Source organism: Cetorhinus maximus, chromosome 26 (genome assembly GCF_964194155.1).
Source record: "Cetorhinus maximus chromosome 26, sCetMax3.hap1.1, whole genome shotgun sequence".
NCBI classification, from domain to species: Eukaryota; Metazoa; Chordata; class Chondrichthyes; order Lamniformes; family Cetorhinidae; genus Cetorhinus; species Cetorhinus maximus.
This window is the reverse complement of record NC_135904.1, coordinates 15,735,260-15,754,339: the sequence shown is the minus strand read 5'-3', so window position 1 is coordinate 15,754,339 and position 19,080 is coordinate 15,735,260. Positions and strand designations below refer to the sequence as shown.

Below are 19,080 nucleotides of genomic sequence, written 5' to 3'. Positions count from 1 at the left end.
TGGGTTTCGGATTAGGGTTCGGGTTGGTGTTAGGGTTGGGGTTAGGGTTAGGGCTATGGTTAGGGTTAGCTTTAGGGTTGGTGTTAGGGTTAGGGTTAGGATTAGTGTTAGTGTTAGGGTTATGTTTATGGTTAGGTTTAGGTTTTGGGTAAAGTATGGGGTTAGTGTTAGGGTTATGGTTAGGGGGAGGGTTAGGTTTATGGTTAGGGTCAGTGTTAGGGTTAGGGTTAGCGTAAGGGTTAGGGATGGGTTAGGGTTGGGTTAGGGTTAGTGTTGTGGTTAGGGTTACCGTTAGGGTTAGGGTTAGGGTTGGGGTTAGGGTTAGGGTTAGCGTTAGTGTTAGGGTTAGAGTTAGGTTTCGGGTTAGGGTTAGGGTTAGGTTTAGGGTTAGGGTTAGGGTTAGTGTTAGGGTTAGGGTTAGGGTTATGGTTCGGGTTAGTGTTGTGGTTGGGGTTAAGGTTAGGGTATCGGTTGCGATTTGGTTTAGATTTAGGGTTAATGTTAGGGTTAGGGTTCGGGTTAGGATTAGGCTTAGGGTTAGGGTTAGTGTTAGGGTTAGGGTTAGAGTTAGTGTTAGGTTTACATTTGGTGTTAGGGTTCGGTATTGGGTGAGGGTTAGGGTTAGGGTTAGAGTTAGGGTTAGGGTTAGGGTTAAGGTTAGGGTTAGTGTTACGGTAAGGGTTCGGGTTAGGGTTGGGGCTAGTGTTAGGGTTAGGGTTTGGGTTAGGGAAGGGATAAGGGTTCGGGTTAGGTTTGGTGTTAGAGTTGGGTTTCGGGTGAGCTTTAGGTTTAGGGTTAGGGTTAGGGTTAGGTCTAGGGTTAGTGTTAGGGTTAGGGTTGGCGTTAGGATTAGTGTTGGGGTTTGGATTAGGGTTCGGGTGCGGGTTGCGTTTATGGTTGGGATAGGGTTAGGGTAAGGGTTAGGGTTTGGGGTGGGGATGGGTTTAGCATTGTGGTTAGGGTTCACGTTCGGGTTAGGGTTGGGGTTGGGGTTAGGTTTGGGGTTCGGGTTAGGGTTAGGGTTAGGGTTAGGTTTAGGGTTACGGTTAGGTTTAGGGTTAGGGTTAGGGTTAGGTTTAGTATTAGGGATAGGATTATGGTTAGGTTTACGTTTGGTGTTAGGGTTGGGTATCGGGTGATGGTTAGGGTTGGTGTTAGGGTTGGGGTTAGGGTTAGGGTTAAGGTTAGATTTAGGGTTAGGGTTAGGGTTGGGGTTAGGGTTAGGGTTAGTGTTAGGGTTAGGGTTAGTGTTAGGCTTAGGGTTAAGGTTAGGGTTAGAGTAATGGCTAGGGTTAGGGTTAGGGTTAGGTTTGGTGTTAGGTTTGGGTTTTGGGTTAGTGTTAGGGTTGGTGATAGGGTTGGGGTTAGCGTTAAGTTTAGTGTTGGGGTTAGTGTTAGGGTTAGGTTTTGGGTTAGGGTTAGGGTTAGGGTTAGGGTTAGGGTTAGGGTTAGGGTTAGGGTTAGGGTTAGGGTTAGGGTTAGGGTTAGGGTTAGGGTGAGGGTTAGGGCTACGTTTAGGGTTAGGGTTAGGGTTATGTTTAGTGTTAGCGTTGGATAATGGGTGAGGGTTAGGGTTGGTGTTGGGTTGGTGTCAGGGTTAGGGTTAGGTTTGGTGTTAGGGTTGGGTTTCGGGTTAGGGTTAGTGTTAGGTTTGGTGTTAGTGTTGCGTATCGGGTGACGGTTAGGGTTGGTTTTGGGTTGGTGTTACAGTTAGGGTTAGTGTTAGGGTTAGTGTTAGTGTTAGGGTTAGGGTTAGGGATAGGGTTAGGGTAAGGGTTAGGTTTAGTGTTAGGGTTAGGGTTAGGGTTAGGGTTAGGTTTACGTTTGGTGTTAGGGTTGCGTATCGGGAGACATTTAGGGTTTGTGTTGGGTTGGTGTTAGGGTTAGGGTTAGGGTTAGGGTTAGGGGAAGGGTTAGGGTTAGGGATAGGGTTAGGGTTAGGTTTAGTGTTAGGGTTAGGTTTAGGTTTAGGGTTTGGTTTAGACTTAGGCTTAGGGTTGGGGTTAGGGTTAGGGTTAGTGTTAGGGTAAGGGTTAGGGTTAGGGTTAGGGTTAGGGTTAGAGTTAGGTTTAGGGTTAGAGTTGGGTTAGGGTTAGGTATGGTGTTAAGTTTGGGTTTCGGGTTATGGTTAGGGTTGGTGTTAAGCATGGGGTTAGGGTTAGGGTTAGGGTTAGGTTAAATGTTAGGGTTAGTGTTAGGGTTAGGGTTATCGTTAGTGTTAGGGTTAGGGATGGGGTTGGGGTTAGGGTTAGGGTAGCGGTTGCGGTTAGGGTTGGGTTAGGGTAAGGGTTAGGGTTTGGTTTTGGGATTGGTTTAGCGTTGCGGTTAGGGTTAGCATTGGTGATCGGGTTAGGGTTAGGGTTAGGGTTTGGGTAAGGGTTTGGGTTAGGTTTAGGGTTTGGGTTAGGGTGAGGGTTAGGTTTAGGTTTAGTGTTAGGTTTGGTGTTAGAGTTGGGTTTCGGGTGAGGGTTGGGTTTGGTGTTAGGGTTGGGGTTAGGGTTAGTTTTAAGGTTAGGTTTATGGTTAGGCTTAGGGTTGGTGTTAGGGTTAGGGTTAGGGTTAGGGTAAGGGTTAGGGTTAGGGTGAGGGTTAGGCTTAGAGTTAGGTTAAGGGTTAAGGTGGGTTAGGGTTAGGTATGGTGTTAGGTTTGGGTTTCGGGTTAGGGTTAGGGTTGTTGTTAAGGATGGGGTTAGGGTTAGGGTTAGGGTTAGGTTAAAGGTTAGGGTTAGTGTTAGGGTTGGGGTTCGGGTTAGCGTTAGTGTTAGGGTTAGGGTTGGGGTTGGGGTTAGGGTTAGGGTAGAGGTTGCGGTTAGGGTTGGGTTAGGGTTAGGGTAAGGGTTAGGGTTTGGGTTGTGGATGGGTTTAGCGTTGCGGTTAGGGTTAGCGTTGGGGTTAGGGTTGGGGTTGGGGTTAGGGTTTGGGTTAGGGTTAGGGTTAGGGTTAGGGTTGGGGTTAGGGTTACGGATAGGGTTAGGGGTAGGGTTATGGTTAAGGTTAGTGTTAGAGTTACGGTTATGGTTAGTGTTAGGGCTACGTTTAGGGTTAGGGTTAGGGTTAGGTTTAGTGTTAGGGTTAGGGTTAGGTTTAGATTTGGTGTTAGCGTTGGGTAACGGGTGAGGGTTAGGGTTGGTGTTGGGTTGGTGTTAGGATTAGGATTAGGGTTAGGATTATGGTTAGGGTTAGGGTTGGGGTTAGGAATAGGGTGAGGGTTAGGGTTAGTGTTAGGGTTAGGGTTAGGGTTAGGGTTAGGGTTAGGTTTGGTGCTAGGGTTGGGTTTCGGGTTAGGGTTAGGGTTGTTGTTAGGGTTGGGGTTAGGGTTAGGGTTATGGTTAGGGTTAGGGTTATGGTTAGGTTAAGGGTTAGCGTTAGGGTTAGGGTTAGGGTTATTGTTGGGGTTGAGGTTAGGATTATGTTAGCGGTTGCGATTAGGGTTAGTGTTAACGTTAGTGTTCGGTTTCGGGTTAGAGTTAGGGTTAGGGTTAGGGTTAGGTTTCTGGTTAGTGTTAGGGTGAGTGTTAGGTTTAGGGTTAGGGTTAGGGTTAGGTTAGTGTTAGGGTTACGTTTGGTGTTAGGGTTGGGTATCGGATGTGGGTTAGGGTTCGTGTTAGGGTTGGTGTTAGGGTTAGGCTTAGGGTTAGCGTTGGAGTTAGGGTTATGGTTGGGGTTAGGGGTAGGGTTAGGGTTAATGTTGGGGTTGTGGTTAGGGCAAGGTTAGCGCTTGCGATTAGCGTTAGGGTTAGGGTGAGTCTTAGGGTTAGGGTTAGGGTTAGGGTTAGTGTTAGGGTTAGGGTTAGGGTTAGGTTTAGGGTTAGGGTTAGGGTTAGTGTTAGGGATAGGGTTAGGGTTAGGGTAAGGGTTAGTGTTAGGGTTACATTTGGTGTTAGGGTTGGGTATCAGGTGAGGGTTAGGGTTGTTGTTAGGGTTGGTGTTAGGGTTATGGTTAAGCTTAGGGTTGGAGTTAGGGTTACGGTTATGCTTAGGGGTAGGGTTAGGGTTAGGGTTAGTGTAAGGGTGAGTCTTAGGGTTAGGTTTAGTGCTAGTGTTAGGGTAAGGGTTAGGTTTAGTGTTAGGGGTAGGGTTAGGGTTAGGGTTAGGTTTGGTGTTAGGGTTGGGTATCGGGTGACGGATAGGGTTGGTGTTGGGTTGGTGTTAGGGTTAGGGTTAAGGTTAGGATTCGGGTTAGTGTTAGGTTTAGGGTTAGGGTTAGGGTTAGGGTTAGGATTAGGGTTAGGGTTAGGGTTACGGTTAGGGCTAGGGTTAGGGTTAGGGTTAGTTTTAGGGTTAGGGTTAGTTTTGGTGTTAGGGTTGGGTTTCGTGTTAGGGTTAGGGTTGGTGTTAGGGTTGGGGTTAGGGCTAGGATTTTGGTTAGACTTAGGTTAAGTGTTGGTGTTAGGGTTAGAGTTAGGATTAGTGTTAGTGTTAGACTTATGGTTATGGTTAGGGTTAGGGTTAGGTTTAGGGTTAGGGTTATTGCTAGGGTTAGGGTTAGGGTTAGGGCTCGGGTTAGGGTTGGGGTTAGAGTTAGGGTTAGCGTTAGGGTTAGGGTTAGAGTTAGGGTTAGGGTTTGTGTTTTGATTGGGGTTAGGGTTAGGGTATGGGTTGCGATTAGAGTTATAGTTAGGGTTAATGTTAGGGTTAGGGTTAGGGTTACGGTTAGGATTAGGATTAGGGTTAGGTTTAGGGTTAGTGTTAGGGTTAGGGTTAGAGTTAGTGTTAGGTTTACGATTGGTGTTAGGGTTCGGTATTGGGTTAGGGTTAGGGTTAGGGTTAGAGTTAGGGTTAGGGTTAGGGTTAAGGTTTGGGTTAGTGTTAGGGTTAGGGTTAGGGTTAGGGTTGGAGTTAGTGTTAGGGTTTGGGTTAGGGTTAGGGTTAGGGTTAGGGTTGGGGTTCTGGTTACGGATAGGTTTAGGGTTAGGGTTAGGGTCAGGGTTAGGGTTAGGTTTAGCATTAGGTTTAGGGTTAGTGTTAGAGTTAGGGTTAGGGTTAGTGTTAGGGCTACTTTTAGGTTTAGGGTTATGGTTAGGTTTAGTGTTAGGGTTAGGGTTAGGTTTGGTGTTAGCATTGGGTAACGGGTGAGGGTTAGGGTTGGTGTTGGGTTGGTGTATAGGTTTAGGGTTAGGTTTAGGTTTATGGTTAGGGTTAGGGTTGGGGTTAGGGTTAGGGTTAGAGTTAAGGTTAGTGTTAGGTTTAGGGTTAGGGTTACGGTTAGGGTTAGGGTTAGGGTTAGGTTTGGTGTTAGGGTTGGGTTTCGGGTTAAGGTTAGGGTTGGTGTTAGGGTTGGGGTTAGGGTTAGGGTATTGGTTAAGGTTAGGTTTAGGGTTGGGGTTAGGGTTAGGGTTAGGGTTAGTGTTATGGTTAGGGTTATGTTTAGGGTTAGGGTTAGGGTTAGTGTTATGGTTAGGGTTATGTTTAGGGTTAGGGTTAGGGTTAGGGTTAGGGTAGGAGATAGGTTAGGGTTAGGTTTAGGGTTAGGGTTGGGGTTAGGGTTCGCGTTAGTGTTAGGGTTAGGGTTGGGGTAAGGGTTAGGGTTAGGGTTAGGGTAAGGGTTAGGGTTAGCGTTAGGGTTAGGGTTAGGGTGAGGGTTAGGGTTAGGTTTAGGGTTAGGTTTAGTGTTAGGGTTAGGGTTATGGTTTGGGTTATGGTTAGGGTTAGGGTTATTGTTGGGGTTGGGGTTAGGGTTAGATTAACGGTTGCATTAAGTGTTAGGGTTAAGGTTAGTGTTAGGGTTAGGGTTAGGGGTAGTGTTAGGGTTAGGGTTAGGGTTAGAGTTTGGGTGAGTGTTTGGGTTAGGGTTAGGGTTAGGGTTACGTTTGGTGTTAGGGTTGGCTATCAGGTTTGGGTTAGAGTTCATGTTAGGGTTGGTGTTAGGGTTAGGCTTAGGATTAGGTTTGGAGTTAGGGTTACGGTTCGGGTTAGGGTTAGGGTTTGTTTTAATGATAGGTTTAGGGTAAGGGTTAGTGTTAGGGTTGGGTATCGGGTGAGGGTTAGGTTTGGTATTAGGGTTGGTGTTAGCGTTAGGCTTAGGTTTGGAGTTAGGGTTACAGTTAGGGTTAGGGGTAGGGTTAGGGTTAGAGTTAGTGTTAGGGTGAGGGTTAGGGTTAAATTTAGGGTTAGTGTTTGGGTAAGGGTTAGGTTTAGTGTTAGGGTTAGGTTTAGGGTTATGGTTAGGGTTAGGGTTAGGGTTAGTTTTGGTGTTAGGGTTGGGTATCGGGTGACGGTTAGGGTTGGTGTTGGGTTGGTATTAGGGTTAGGGTTAGGGTTAGGATTCGGGTTAGGGTTAGGATTAGGGTTAGGGACAGGTTTAGGTTTAGGGTTAGGATTAGTGTTAGGGATAGGGTTTGGGTTACGGTTAGGGTTAGTGTTAGGGTTAGGGTTATGGTTAGGGTAAGGGTTAGCGTTAGGGTTAGGGTTAGGGTTATTGTTGGGGTTGGGGTTAGGGTTATGTTAGCGGTTGCGATTAGGGTTAGGGTTAAAGTTAGTGTTAGGTTTAGGGTTAGGGTTAGGGTTAGGTTTCGGGTTAGGGTTAGGGTGAGTGTTAGTTTTAGGGTTAGGGTTAGAGTTAGGTTAGTGTTAGGGTTACGTTTGGTGTTAGGGTTGGGTATCGGTTGTGGGTAAGGGTTCGTGTTAGGGTTGGTGTTAGGGTTAGGCTTAGGGTTAGGGTTGGAGTTAGGGTTACAGTTGGGGTTAGGGGTAGGGTTAGGGTTAGTGTTGGGCTTGGGGTTAGGGCAAGGTTAGTGCTTGCGATTAGCGTTAGGGTTAGGGTGAGTGTTAGGGTTAGGGTTAGAGTTAGGGTTACGGTTAGGGTTAGGGTTAGGGTTAGGGTTAGGGTTAGGGTTAGGTTTAGGGTTAGGGTTAGGGTTAGTGTTAGGGATAGCGTTAGGGTTAGCGTAAGGGTTAGGGTTAGGGTTAGGGTTAGGGTTAGGGTTAGGTTTGGTGTTAGGGTTGGGTATCGGGTGACGGATAGGGTTGGTTTTGGATTGGATGGGTTTAGGGTTAGGGTTAGGGTTAGGGTTAGGATTCGGGTTAGTGTTTGGTTTAGGGTTAGGGTTAGGGTTAGGGTTAGGGTTAGGATTAGGGTTAGGGTTAGGGTTTGGGTTAGGGTTACGTTTAGGGTTAGGGTTATGGTTAGGGTTAGGGTTAGGGTTAGTTTCAGGGTTACGGTTAATTTTGGTGTTAGGTTTTGGTTTCGTGTTAGGGTTAGTGTTGGTGTTAGGGTTGTGGTTATGGTTAGGGTTATGGTTCGGGTTAGGTTAAGGGTTGGTGTTAGGGTTAGGGTTAGGATTAGTGTTAGTGTTAGACTTATGGTTATGGTTAGGGTTAGGGTTAGGGTTAGCGTTAGGGTTAGGGTTAGGTTTAGAGTTAGGGTTAGTGTTAGTGTTAGGATTAGGGTTAGGGTTAGGGTTAGGGTTAGGTCTAGGGTTAGGGTTGGGGTTAGGGTTAGTGTTATGCTTTGGGTTATGGTTAGGGTTAGGGTTATTTCGGCGTTGGGGTTAGGGTTAGGTTAGCGGTTGCGTTAAGTGTTAGGGTTAGTGTTAGGGTTAGGTTTAGGGTTAGGGTTAGACATAGGGTTAGTGTTAGGGTTAGGTTTAGGGTTAGGGTTAGGATTAGGGTGAGGGTTAGGTTTAGAGTTAGGGTTGGGTTAGGGTTACGTTTAAGTGTGGGGTTTAGGGCGAGTGTCCTGGTTAGGGCTAATGTTAGGGTTAGGGTTATTGTTAGGTTTAAGTGTAGGGGTAGGGCTAGTATTGGGGTTATGGTTAGGGTGAGGGTTAGGGTTAGTATTAGGGTTGGATTAAGGTTCGGTTTAAGGTTAGGGTTTAGGGCAAATGTTTGGGTTAGGGCTAATGTTAGGGTTAGGGTTATAGTTAGGTTTAAGGGTAGGGTTAGGGCTAGTGTTAGGGTTAGGGTTTGGGTTAGGGTTAGGGGTAGGGTTAGGGTTAGGATTAGGGTTAGGGTTAGGGTTTTGTTTAGGGTTGTGGTTAGCGTTGTGGTTAGGGTTGGGGTTAGGTTTGGGATTAGAGTTGGGGTTACAGTTGGGGTTAGGGTTAGGGATAGGGTTAGCTTTGGAGTTAGGGTTAGGGTCAGAGTTGTGGGTAGAGTTGAGATTAGGGAACGATTTAGGCTTGGGGTTAGGTTTGGGGTTCGTGCTAAGGTTAGGTTTAGGGTTAGGGTTGGGTTTGGGGTTAGGTTTAGGGTTAGGGTTAGGGTTAGGGTTAGGGTTAGGTTTAGGGTTAGGATAAAGGTTAGGGTTAGGGTTAGGTTTGGGTTTGAGGTTAGGGTTAGGTTTAGTGTTAGGTTTAGTGTTCGGGTGAGTGTTACGGTTAGGTTTGGGGTTAGGGTTAGTGTTAGGATTAGGTTTCGGGTTAGGGTTTGTGATAGAGTTAGGGTTAGGGTTAGGGTTAGGATTAGGGTTAGGAGTAGGGTGAGGGTTAGGGTTAGGGTTAGGTTTGGGTTAGGGTTATTTTTAAGGGTAGGGTTTAGGGCGACTGTTAGGGTTAGGGTTAAGTTTATGAGTAGGGTTTGGGTTAGTTTTAGGGTTAGGGTTAGGGTTAGGGTGAGGGTTAGCTTTAGAGTTAGTGTTGGGTTAGGGTTAGATTTATGTGTAGGGTTTAGGGCGACTGTAAGGGTTAGGGCTAGTGTTAGGGTTAGGGTTAGGGTAAGGTTTAACAGTCGGGTTAGGGCTAGTGTTAGGGTTAGGGTTAGGGATAGGGTTAGGGTTAGGGTGATGGTTAGGGTTAGATTTAGTGTTTGGTGAGGGTTAGGTTTAAGGTTAGGGTTTAGGACGAGTGTTAGGGTTAGGGCTAGTGTTAGGGTTAGGGTGAGGGTTAGATTTAAGGATAGTGTTAGGGCTAGTGTTAGGGTTAGGTTTAGGGTTAGGGTTAGGGTGAGGTTTATGGTTAGTGTTAGGGTTGGGTTAGGGTAAGGTTTAAGGGGAGGTTTAGGGCTAGTGTTAGGGTTAGGGTTAGGATGAGGGTTAGGGATAGTGTTAGGGTTAGGGTTAGGGTTAGGTTTAAGGGTAGGGTTAGGGCTAGTGTTAGGGTTAGGGTTAGCGTAATGGTTAGGTTGAGGGCTAGGGTTAGAGTTAGGGTTGGGTTCAGGTTAGGTTTAAGGGTCTGGTTTAGGGCGAGTGTTAGGGTTCGGGATAGGTTTAAGGGTAGGGTTAGGACTTGTGTTTGGGTTAGGGTTAGGGTTATGGTTAGGGTTAGGGTTAGGGTTAGGGTTAGAGTTAGGGTTTGGGATCGGATTAGGGTTATGGTTAGGGTTAGCTTTAGTGTTAGTGTTAGGGTTAGGGTTAATGTTAGGGTTAATGTTACGGTTTGGTTTGGGGTTAGTGTTGGGGTTAGGTTTGGGGTTAGGTTTAGGGTTAGGTTTGGGGTTAGGGTTAGGGTTAGGGTTAGGGTTAGTGATAAGGTTAGGCTTGGGGTTAGGGTTGGTGTTAGGCTTGGGGTGAGGTTTAGGGTTAGAGTTTGTGTTAGGGTTAGGGTTAGAGTTTGTGTTAGGGTTGGGGTTAGGGTTAGTATTAGTGTTGGGGTTAGGGTTGCGGTTGGGGTTAGGGTTAGGATTAGTGTTTGGGTTGTGGTTAGGGGTAGGGTTAGGTTTAGGATTAGGGTTAGAGTTAGGGTTATTGTTAGGGTTGGTTTAATAGTTAGGGTTAGGGTTTGGGTTAGGGTTTGGGTTGGTGTTAGGGTTAGGGTTAGGGTTGAGGTTAGGGTTGGGATGAGGGTTCGGGTTGGGGTTAGGGTGGGGGTTAAGGTTAGGATTAGGGTTAGTGTTTGGGTAAGGGTTAGGGTTAGGGTTGGGGTTAGGGTTGGGGTTAGGTTTAGGGTTAGAGTTTGTGTTAGGGTTTCGGTAAGTGCTTGGGTTAAGGTTGGGGTTAGGGTTAGGGTTAGGGTTGAGGTTAGGGTTAGGGTTAGTGTTGGGGTTAGGGTCGGGGTTAGGGTTAGGGTTAGGGTTACTGCACGGGTTAGGTTTAGGGTTAGGGTTGGGGTTAGGGTGAGGGTTAGGTTTAGAGTTAGGGTTGGGTTAGGGGTTGGTTTAAGAGTAGATTTTAGAGCGAGTGTTAGGGTTATGGCTAGTGTTAGGGTTAGGGTTAGGGTTAGGTTAGGTTTAAGGGTAGGGTTAGGGCTAGTGTTAGGGTTAGGGCTAGGGTTATGGTTAGGTTGAGAGTTTAGGTTAGAGTTAGGGTTGGGTTAGGGTTAGGTTTAAGGGTAGGGTTTAGGGCGAGTGTTTGGGTTAGGTTTAGGTTTAATGGTCGGGTTTGGGCTAGTGTTAGGGATAGGGTTAATGTTAGGGTTAGGGTGAGGTTTAGGGTTAGAGTTAGGGTTGGGTTAGGGTTAGTATTAAGGGTAGTTTTCGGGCTAGTGTTAGGGTTAGGGTTAGGGTTAGGGTTAGGGTTAGGGTTAGAGTTAGGGTGAGGGTTAGGTTTAGAGTTTGGTTTGGGTTAGGGTTACGTTTAAGGGTAGGGTTTAGGGCGAGTGTCCAGGTTAGGGCTAATGTTAGGGTTAGGGTTATTGCTAGGTTTAAGTATAGGTTTAGGGCTAGTATTGGGGTTAGGGTTAGGGTGAGGGTTAGGGTTAGTGTTAGGGTTGGGTTAGGGTTAGGTTTAAGGGTAGGGTTTAAGGCAAATGTTAGGGTTAGGGCTAATGTTAGGGTTAGGATTATAGTTAGGGTTAGTTTTAGCGTTAGGGTTAGGGGTAGGGTGAGGGTTAGGGTTAGAGTTAGGTTTGGGTTAGGGTTATTTTTAAGGGTAGGGTTTAGGGCGACTGTTAGGGTTAGGTTTAAGTTTAAGGGTAGGGTTTGGGCTAGTGTCAAGGTTAGGGTTAGGGTTAGGGTGAGGGTTAGGGTTAGAGTTAGTGATTGGTGAGGGTTAGGTTTAAGGGTAGGGTTTAGGACGAGTGTTAAGGTTAGTGCTAGTGTTAGGGTTAGGGTGAGGGTTAGGTTTAAGGATATGGTTAGGGCTAGTGTTAGGGTTAGTTTTAGGGTTAGGTTTAGGGTGAGGTTTATGGTTAGTGTTAGGGTTGGGTTAGGGTAAGGTTTAAGGGGAGGGTTAGGGCTAGTGTTAGGGTTAGGGTTAGGGTTAGGGTGAGGGTAAGGGTTAGAGTTAGTGATTGGTGAGGGTTAGGTTTAAGGGTAGGGTTTAGGACGAGTGTTAAGGTTAGGGCTAGTGTTAGGGTTAGGGTGAGGGTTAGGTTTAAGTATAGGGTTGGGGCTAGTGTTAGGGTTAGGTTTAGGGTGAGGTTTATGGTTAGTGTTAGGGTTGGGTTAGGGTAAGGTTTAAGGGGAGGGTTAGGGCTAGTGTTAGGGTTAGGGTTAGGGTTATGGTACGGGTTAAGGATAGGGTTTGGGTTAGGGTTAGGGTTAGGGTTATGGTTAGGTTAGGGGTTAGGGATGGGGTTAGGGTTAGTGTTAGGGTTAGAGTTAGGGTTAGGGTTAGGTTTAGGCTTAGGGTTAGGGTTAGGGATAGGGTTATGGTACGGGTTAAGGATAGGGTTTGGGTTAGGGTTAGGGTTAGGGTTATGGTTAGGTTAGGGGTTAGGGATGGGGTTAGGGTTAGTGTTAGGGTTAGAGTTAGGGTTAGGGTTAGGGTTTGCATTAGGGTTAGGGTTAGGGTTAGGGATAGGATTAGTGTTACGGTTAGGGTTAGGGCTACGGTTGGGTTTAGGGTTGGCGTTAGAATTAGGGTTAGGTTTGGTGTTAGGGTTGGGGTTAAGTTTAGGGTTAGGGTTTGGTTTAGGGTTGGGGTTATGGTTAGGGTTAGGGTTAGTCTTAAGGTTACGCTTGGGGTAAGGTTTGGGGTTAGGGTTGGGGTTAGATTTAGGGTTAGGTTTTGTGTTAGGGTTAGGATTAGTGTTAGGGTTAGTCTAGGGGTTAGGGTTAGGTTTCGTGTTGGGGTTAGGGTAAGGGTTAGGGTTGTGGTTAGAGTTGTGTTAGGTTTAGGGTTAGGGTTACCGTTCGGGTTAGGGTTAGGGTTAGGGTTAGGGGTTAGGGTTAGGGTAGGGTTAGGTTTAGGGTTAGGGTTAGGGTTAGGGTTAGGGTTAGAGTAAGGGTTAGGGTTATAATTAGGGTTAGGGTTACGGTTAGCGTTCTTGTTAAGGATAGGGTTAGGGTTAGGGTTAAGGTTAGGGTTAGGGTTGGTGTTAGGGTTAGGGTTGGGTTTGGAGTTAGGGTTATGGTTAGGGTTGTGGTTAGAGTTGGGGTTTGGGTTTTGGTTAGGGTAGGGGTTTGGGTCGGTGTTAGGGTTAGTGTTAGGATTGCTATTAGTGTTGTGGTTAGGGTTGGGGTTAGGGCTGGGTTCAGGGATCGTGTTAGAGTTTGTTTATGGATGGGGTTAGCGTTGGGTTTAATGCTGGGGTTAGGGTTGGGGTTATACTTAGGGTTAGTGTTATGGTTAGGGTTAGGGTTAGAGTTAAGGTTAGGGTTAGGGTTAGGATGGGGATTGGGGTTAGGGTAAGGGTTAGGGTAAGGGTTATTGTTAGGGAGAGGGTTAGTGTTAGGGTTAACGTTAGGGTTAGGATTAGCATTGGGGTTTGGGTTTGGGTTAGGGTTGGGGTAGGGTTAAGGTTAGGGTTAGGGTTAGGCTTAGGGTTAGGGTTAGGGTTAGGGTTCGGGTTAAGGATAGGGTTGGGGTTAGGGTTAGGGTTAGGGTTAGGGTTTTGTTTAGGGTTGTGGTTAGCGTTGTGGTTAGGGTTGGGGTTAGGTTTGGGATTAGGGTTGGGGTTAGAGTTGGGGTTAGGGTTGGGGTTAGGGAATGGTTTAGGGTTGGGGTTAGGTTTGGGGTTCGTGCTAAGGTTAGGGTTAGGGTTAGGGTTGGGTTTGGGGTTAGGGTTAGGGTTAGGGTTAGGGTTAGGTTTAGGGTTAGGATTAAGGTTAGGGTTAGGGTTAGGTTTGGGTTTGAGGTTAGGGTTAGGGTTGGGGTTAGGGTTGTGGTTAGGTTTGCAGTTAGGGCTCGGTGTAGCGTTAGGGTTGGGGTTAGCTTTAGGGTTAGGTTTGGGGTTAGGGTTGGGGTTTGGCTTAGGGCTAGGATTTGGTTTAGGGTTGGGGTTAGGGTTAGGGTAAGTGTTAAGGTTAGGTTTGGGTTAAGGTTGGGGTTAGGTTTAGTATTAGGGTTTGTGTTAGGGTTAGGGTTACTGTTAGGTTTAGGGTTGGGGTAAGGGTTAGGATTAGTGTGGGGCTTAGGGTTAGGGTTCAGGTTAGGGTGAAGTTTAAGGTTAGGGTTAGGGTTAAGGTTAGGGTTTTGTTTAGGGTTGTGGTTAGCGTTGTGGTTAGGGTTGGGGTTAGGTTTGGGATTAGAGTTGGGGTTAGAGTTGGGGTTAGGGTTAGGGATAGGGTTAGGTTTGGAGTTAGGGTTAGGGTCAGAGTTGTGGGTAGAGTTGAGATTAGGGAACAATTTAGGGTTGGGGTTAGGTTTGGGGTTCATGCTAAGGTTAGGTTTAGGGTTAGGGTTGGGTTTGGGGTTAGGTTTAGGGTTAGGGTTAGGGTTAGGGTTAGGTTTAGGGTTAGGATTAAGGTTAGGGTTAGGGTTAGGTTTGGGTTTGAGGTTAGGGTTAGGTTTAGTGTTAGGTTTAGTGTTCGGGTGAGTGTTACGGCTAGGTTTGAGGTTAGGGTTAGTGTTAGGATTAGGTTTCGGGTTAGGGTTTGTGATAGAGTTAGGGTTAGGGTTAGGGTTAGGGTTTGGGTTAGGGTTAGCTTTGGTTTAGGGTTAAGGTTAGTGTTAGGGTTAGGGCTGGGGTTGGACTTAGGGTTAGGGTTAGGGTTAGGGTTAGGGTTGGGGTTGGATTTAGGGTTAGGGTTAGGGTTAGGGTTAGGTTTGGGTTTGAGGTTCGGGTTAGGGTTAGGTTTAGTCTTAGGGTGAGTCTTACGGTTAGGTTTGGGGTTAGGGTTAGTGTTAGGGTTAGGTTTAGGGTTAGGGTTTGTGATAGAGTTAGGGTTAGGGTTGGGGTTAGGTTTAGGGTTAGGGTTAGGTTTATGTTTAGGGTCAGCGTTAGCATTAGGATTAGGGTTAGGGTTAGCGTTAGGGTTAGGGTTAGGGTTAGGGTTAGGGTTAGGGTTAGGGTTAGGGTTTGTGATAGAGTTAGGTTTAGGGTTAGGGTTAGGGTTAGGGTTAGGGTTAGGGTTAGGGTTAGGGTTAGGGTTAGGGTTAGGGTTAGGGTTAGGGTTAGGGTTAGGGTTAGGGTTAGGGTTAGAGTTAGGGTGAGGGTTAGGTTTAGAGTTTGGTTTGGGTTAGGGTTACGTTTAAGGGTAGGGTTTAGGGCGAGTGTCCAGGTTAGGGCTAATGTTAGGGTTAGGGTTATTGCTAGGTTTAAGTATAGGGTTAGGGCTAGTATTGGGGTTAGGGTTAGGGTGAGGGTTAGGGTTAGTGTTAGGGTTGGGTTAGGGTTAGGTTTAAGGGTAGGGTTTAAGGCAAATGTTAGGGTTAGGGCTAATGTTAGGGTTAGGATTATAGTTAGGGTTAGTTTTAGCGTTAGGGTTAGGGGTAGGGTGAGGGTTAGGGTTAGAGTTAGGTTTGGGTTAGGGTTATTTTTAAGGGTAGGGTTTAGGGCGACTGTTAGGGTTAGGTTTAAGTTTAAGGGTAGGGTTTGGGCTAGTGTCAAGGTTAGGGTTAGGGTTAGGGTGAGGGTTAGGGTTAGAGTTAGTGATTGGTGAGGGTTAGGTTTAAGGGTAGGGTTTAGGACGAGTGTTAAGGTTAGTGCTAGTGTTAGGGTTAGGGTGAGGGTTAGGTTTAAGGATATGGTTAGGGCTAGTGTTAGGGTTAGTTTTAGGGTTAGGTTTAGGGTGAGGTTTATGGTTAGTGTTAGGGTTGGGTTAGGGTAAGGTTTAAGGGGAGGGTTAGGGCTAGTGTTAGGGTTAGGGTTAGGGTTAGGGTGAGGGTAAGGGTTAGAGTTAGTGATTGGTGAGGGTTAGGTTTAAGGGTAGGGTTTAGGACGAGTGTTAAGGTTAGGGCTAGTGTTAGGGTTAGGGTGAGGGTTAGGTTTAAGTATAGGGTTGGGGCTAGTGTTAGGGTTAGGTTTAGGGTGAGGTTTATGGTTAGTGTTAGGGTTGGGTTAGGGTAAGGTTTAAGGGGAGGGTTAGGGCTAGTGTTAGGGTTAGGGTTAGGGTTATGGTACGGGTTAAGGATAGGGTTTGGGTTAGGGTTAGGGTTAGGGTTATGGTTAGGTTAGGGGTTAGGGATGGGGTTAGGGTTAGTGTTAGGGTTAGAGTTAGGGTTAGGGTTAGGTTTAGGCTTAGGGTTAGGGTTAGGGATAGGGTTATGGTACGGGTTAAGGATAGGGTTTGGGTTAGGGTTAGGGTTAGGGTTATGGTTAGGTTAGGGGTTAGGGATGGGGTTAGGGTTAGTGTTAGGGTTAGAGTTAGGGTTGGGGTTAGGGTTTGCATTAGGGTTAGGGTTAGGGTTAGGGATAGGATTAGTGTTACGGTTAGGGTTAGGGCTACGGTTGGGTTTAGGGTTGGCGTTAGAATTAGGGTTAGGTTTGGTGTTAGGGTTGGGGTTAAGTTTAGGGTTAGGGTTTGGTTTAGGGTTGGGGTTATGGTTAGGGTTAGGGTTAGTCTTAAGGTTACGCTTGGGGTAAGGTTTGGGGTTAGGGTTGGGGTTAGATTTAGGGTTAGGTTTTGTGTTAGGGTTAGGATTAGTGTTAGGGTTAGTCTAGGGGTTAGGGTTAGGTTTCGTGTTGGGGTTAGGGTAAGGGTTAGGGTTGTGGTTAGAGTTGTGTTAGGTTTAGGGTTAGGGTTACCGTTCGGGTTAGGGTTAGGGTTAGGGTTAGGGGTTAGGGTTAGGGTAGGGTTAGGTTTAGGGTTAGGGTTAGGGTTAGGGTTAGGGTTAGAGTAAGGGTTAGGGTTATAATTAGGGTTAGGGTTACGGTTAGCGTTCTTGTTAAGGATAGGGTTAGGGTTAGGGTTAAGGTTAGGGTTAGGGTTGGTGTTAGGGTTAGGGTTGGGTTTGGAGTTAGGGTTATGGTTAGGGTTGTGGTTAGAGTTGGGGTTTGGGTTTTGGTTAGGGTAGGGGTTTGGGTCGGTGTTAGGGTTAGTGTTAGGATTGCTATTAGTGTTGTGGTTAGGGTTGGGGTTAGGGCTGGGTTCAGGGATCGTGTTAGAGTTTGTTTATGGATGGGGTTAGCGTTGGGTTTAATGCTGGGGTTAGGGTTGGGGTTATACTTAGGGTTAGTGTTATGGTTAGGGTTAGGGTTAGAGTTAAGGTTAGGGTTAGGGTTAGGATGGGGATTGGGGTTAGGGTAAGGGTTAGGGTAAGGGTTATTGTTAGGGAGAGGGTTAGTGTTAGGGTTAACGTTAGGGTTAGGATTAGCATTGGGGTTTGGGTTTGGGTTAGGGTTGGGGTAGGGTTAAGGTTAGGGTTAGGGTTAGGCTTAGGGTTAGGGTTAGGGTTAGGGTTCGGGTTAAGGATAGGGTTGGGGTTAGGGTTAGGGTTAGGGTTAGGGTTTTGTTTAGGGTTGTGGTTAGCGTTGTGGTTAGGGTTGGGGTTAGGTTTGGGATTAGGGTTGGGGTTAGAGTTGGGGTTAGGGTTGGGGTTAGGGAATGGTTTAGGGTTGGGGTTAGGTTTGGGGTTCGTGCTAAGGTTAGGGTTAGGGTTAGGGTTGGGTTTGGGGTTAGGGTTAGGGTTAGGGTTAGGATTAGGTTTAGGGTTAGGATTAAGGTTAGGGTTAGGGTTAGGTTTGGGTTTGAGGTTAGGGTTAGGGTTGGGGTTAGGGTTGTGGTTAGGTTTGCAGTTAGGGCTCGGTGTAGCGTTAGGGTTGGGGTTAGCTTTAGGGTTAGGTTTGGGGTTAGGGTTGGGGTTTGGCTTAGGGCTAGGATTTGGTTTAGGGTTGGGGTTAGGGTTAGGGTAAGTGTTAAGGTTAGGTTTGGGTTAAGGTTGGGGTTAGGTTTAGTATTAGGGTTTGTGTTAGGGTTAGGGTTACTGTTAGGTTTAGGGTTGGGGTAAGGGTTAGGATTAGTGTGGGGCTTAGGGTTAGGGTTCAGGTTAGGGTGAAGTTTAAGGTTAGGGTTAGGGTTAAGGTTAGGGTTTTGTTTAGGGTTGTGGTTAGCGTTGTGGTTAGGGTTGGGGTTAGGTTTGGGATTAGAGTTGGGGTTACAGTTGGGGTTAGGGTTAGGGATAGGGTTAGGTTTGGAGTTAGGGTTAGGGTCAGAGTTGTGGGTAGAGTTGAGATTAGGGAACAATTTAGGGTTGGGGTTAGGTTTGGGGTTCCTGCTAAGGTTAGGTTTAGGGTTAGGGTTGGGTTTGGGGTTAGGTTTAGGGTTAGGGTTAGGGTTAGGGTTAGGTTTAGGGTTAGGATTAAGGTTAGGGTTAGGGTTAGGTTTGGGTTTGAGGTTAGGGTTAGGTTTAGTGTTAGGTTTAGTGTTCGGGTGAGTGTTACGGCTAGGTTTGGGGTTAGGGTTAGTGTTAGGATTAGGTTTCGGGTTAGGGTTTGTGATAGAGTTAGGGTTAGGGTTAGGGTTAGGGTTTGGGTTAGGGTTAGCTTTGGTTTAGGGTTAAGGTTAGTGTTAGGGTTAGGGCTGGGGTTGGACTTAGGGTTAGGGTTAGGGTTAGGGTTAGGGTTGGGGTTGGATTTAGGGTTAGGGTTAGGGTTAGGTTTGGGTTTGAGGTTCGGGTTAGGGTTAGGTTTAGTCTTAGGGTGAGTCTTACGGTTAGGTTTGGGGTTAGGGTTAGTGTTAGGGTTAGGTTTAGGGTTAGGGTTTGTGATAGAGTTAGGGTTAGGGTTGGGGTTAGGTTTAGGGTTAGGGTTAGGTTTATGTTTAGGGTCAGCGTTAGCATTAGGATTAGGGTTAGGGTTAGCGTTAGGGTTAGGTTTAGGGTTGTGGTCAGGGTTAGGGTTTGGTTTAGGGTTGGGGCTATGGATGGGTTAGGGTTAGGGTCAGTGTTAAGGTTAGACTTGGGGTTAGGGTTGCTGTTAGTTTTAGGGTTAGAATTTGTGTTGGGGTTAGTATTTGGGTTTGGGTTGGGGTTAGAGTTAGGATTAGTGTTGGGGTTCGGGTTGGGGTTAGTGTTAGGGTTAGGGTTGGGGTTAGGGTTAGGGTTAGGGATAGGGTTAGGGTAGTGGTTATGGTTGTGGTTAGGGTTAGGGTTAGGTTTGGCATTAGGGTTTTGGTTAGGGTTGTGGTTAGGATTGTGCTTTGGGTTGGGGTTAGGGTTGGGGTTATGGTTAGGGTTAGGGTTAGTGTTAGGATTGTTATTAGTGTTGTGGTTAGGGTTGGGGTTAGGGCTGGGGTCAGGGATCGTGTTAGCATTTGTTTATGGATGGGGTTAGCGTTGGGTTTAATGCTGTGGTTAGGGTTGGGGTTATACTGAGGGTTACTGTTATGGTTAGGGTTAGGGTTAGAGTTAAGGTTAGGGTTAGGGTTAGGATTGGGGTTGGGGTTAGGGTTAGGGTAAGGGTTATTGTTAGGGAGAGGGTTAGTGTTAGGGTTAACGTTAGGGTTAGGATTAGCATTGGGGTTTGGGTTTGGGTTAGGGTTGGGGTAGGGTTAAGGTTAGGGTTAGGGTTAGGCTTAGGGTTGGGGTTAGGGTTAGGGTTCGGGTTAAGGATAGGGTTGGGGTTAGGGTTAGGGTAAGGGTTAGGGTTTTGTTTAGGGTTGTGGTTAGCGTTGTGGTTAGGGTTGGGGTTAGGTTTGGGATTAGGGTTGGAGTTAGAGCTGGGGTTAGGGTTAGTGATAGGGTTAGGTTTGGGGTTAGCGTTAGGGTCAGAGTTGTGGGTAGAGTTGGGGTTAGGGAACGATTTAGGGTTGGGGTTAGGTTTGGGGTTCGTGCTAAGGTTAGGGTTAGGGTTAGGGTTGGGTTTGGGGTTAGGGTTAGGGTTAGGGTTAGGTTTAGGGTTAGGATTAAGGTTAGGGTTAGGGTTAGGTTTGGGTTTGAAGTTAGGGTTAGGGTTGTGGTTAGGGTTGTGGTTAGGTTTTTAGTTAGGGATCGGTGTAGCGTTAGGGTTGGGGTTAGCTTTCGGGTTAGGTTTGGGGTTAAGGTTGGGGTTTGGTTTAGGGCTAGGATTTTGTTTAGGGTTGGGGTTAGGATTAGGGTAAGTGTTAAGGTTAGGTTTGAGTTAAGGTTGGGGTTAGGTTTAGTATTAGGGTTTGTGTTAGGGT

At 46.8% G+C, this 19,080-nt stretch overlaps 1 long non-coding RNA gene across 1 annotated transcript; it reads left to right on the top strand.

Moving 5' to 3' along the window:
- The first annotated feature begins 6,298 nt into the window (after positions 1 to 6,298).
- Positions 6,299 to 16,642, top strand: LOC144668390 (uncharacterized). The gene is made up of 3 exons (XR_013573485.1): positions 6,299 to 6,312; positions 7,052 to 7,094; positions 16,600 to 16,642. It is a non-coding gene; the product is annotated as an uncharacterized LOC144668390 (long non-coding RNA).
- Positions 16,643 to 19,080: the final 2,438 nt, after the last annotated feature.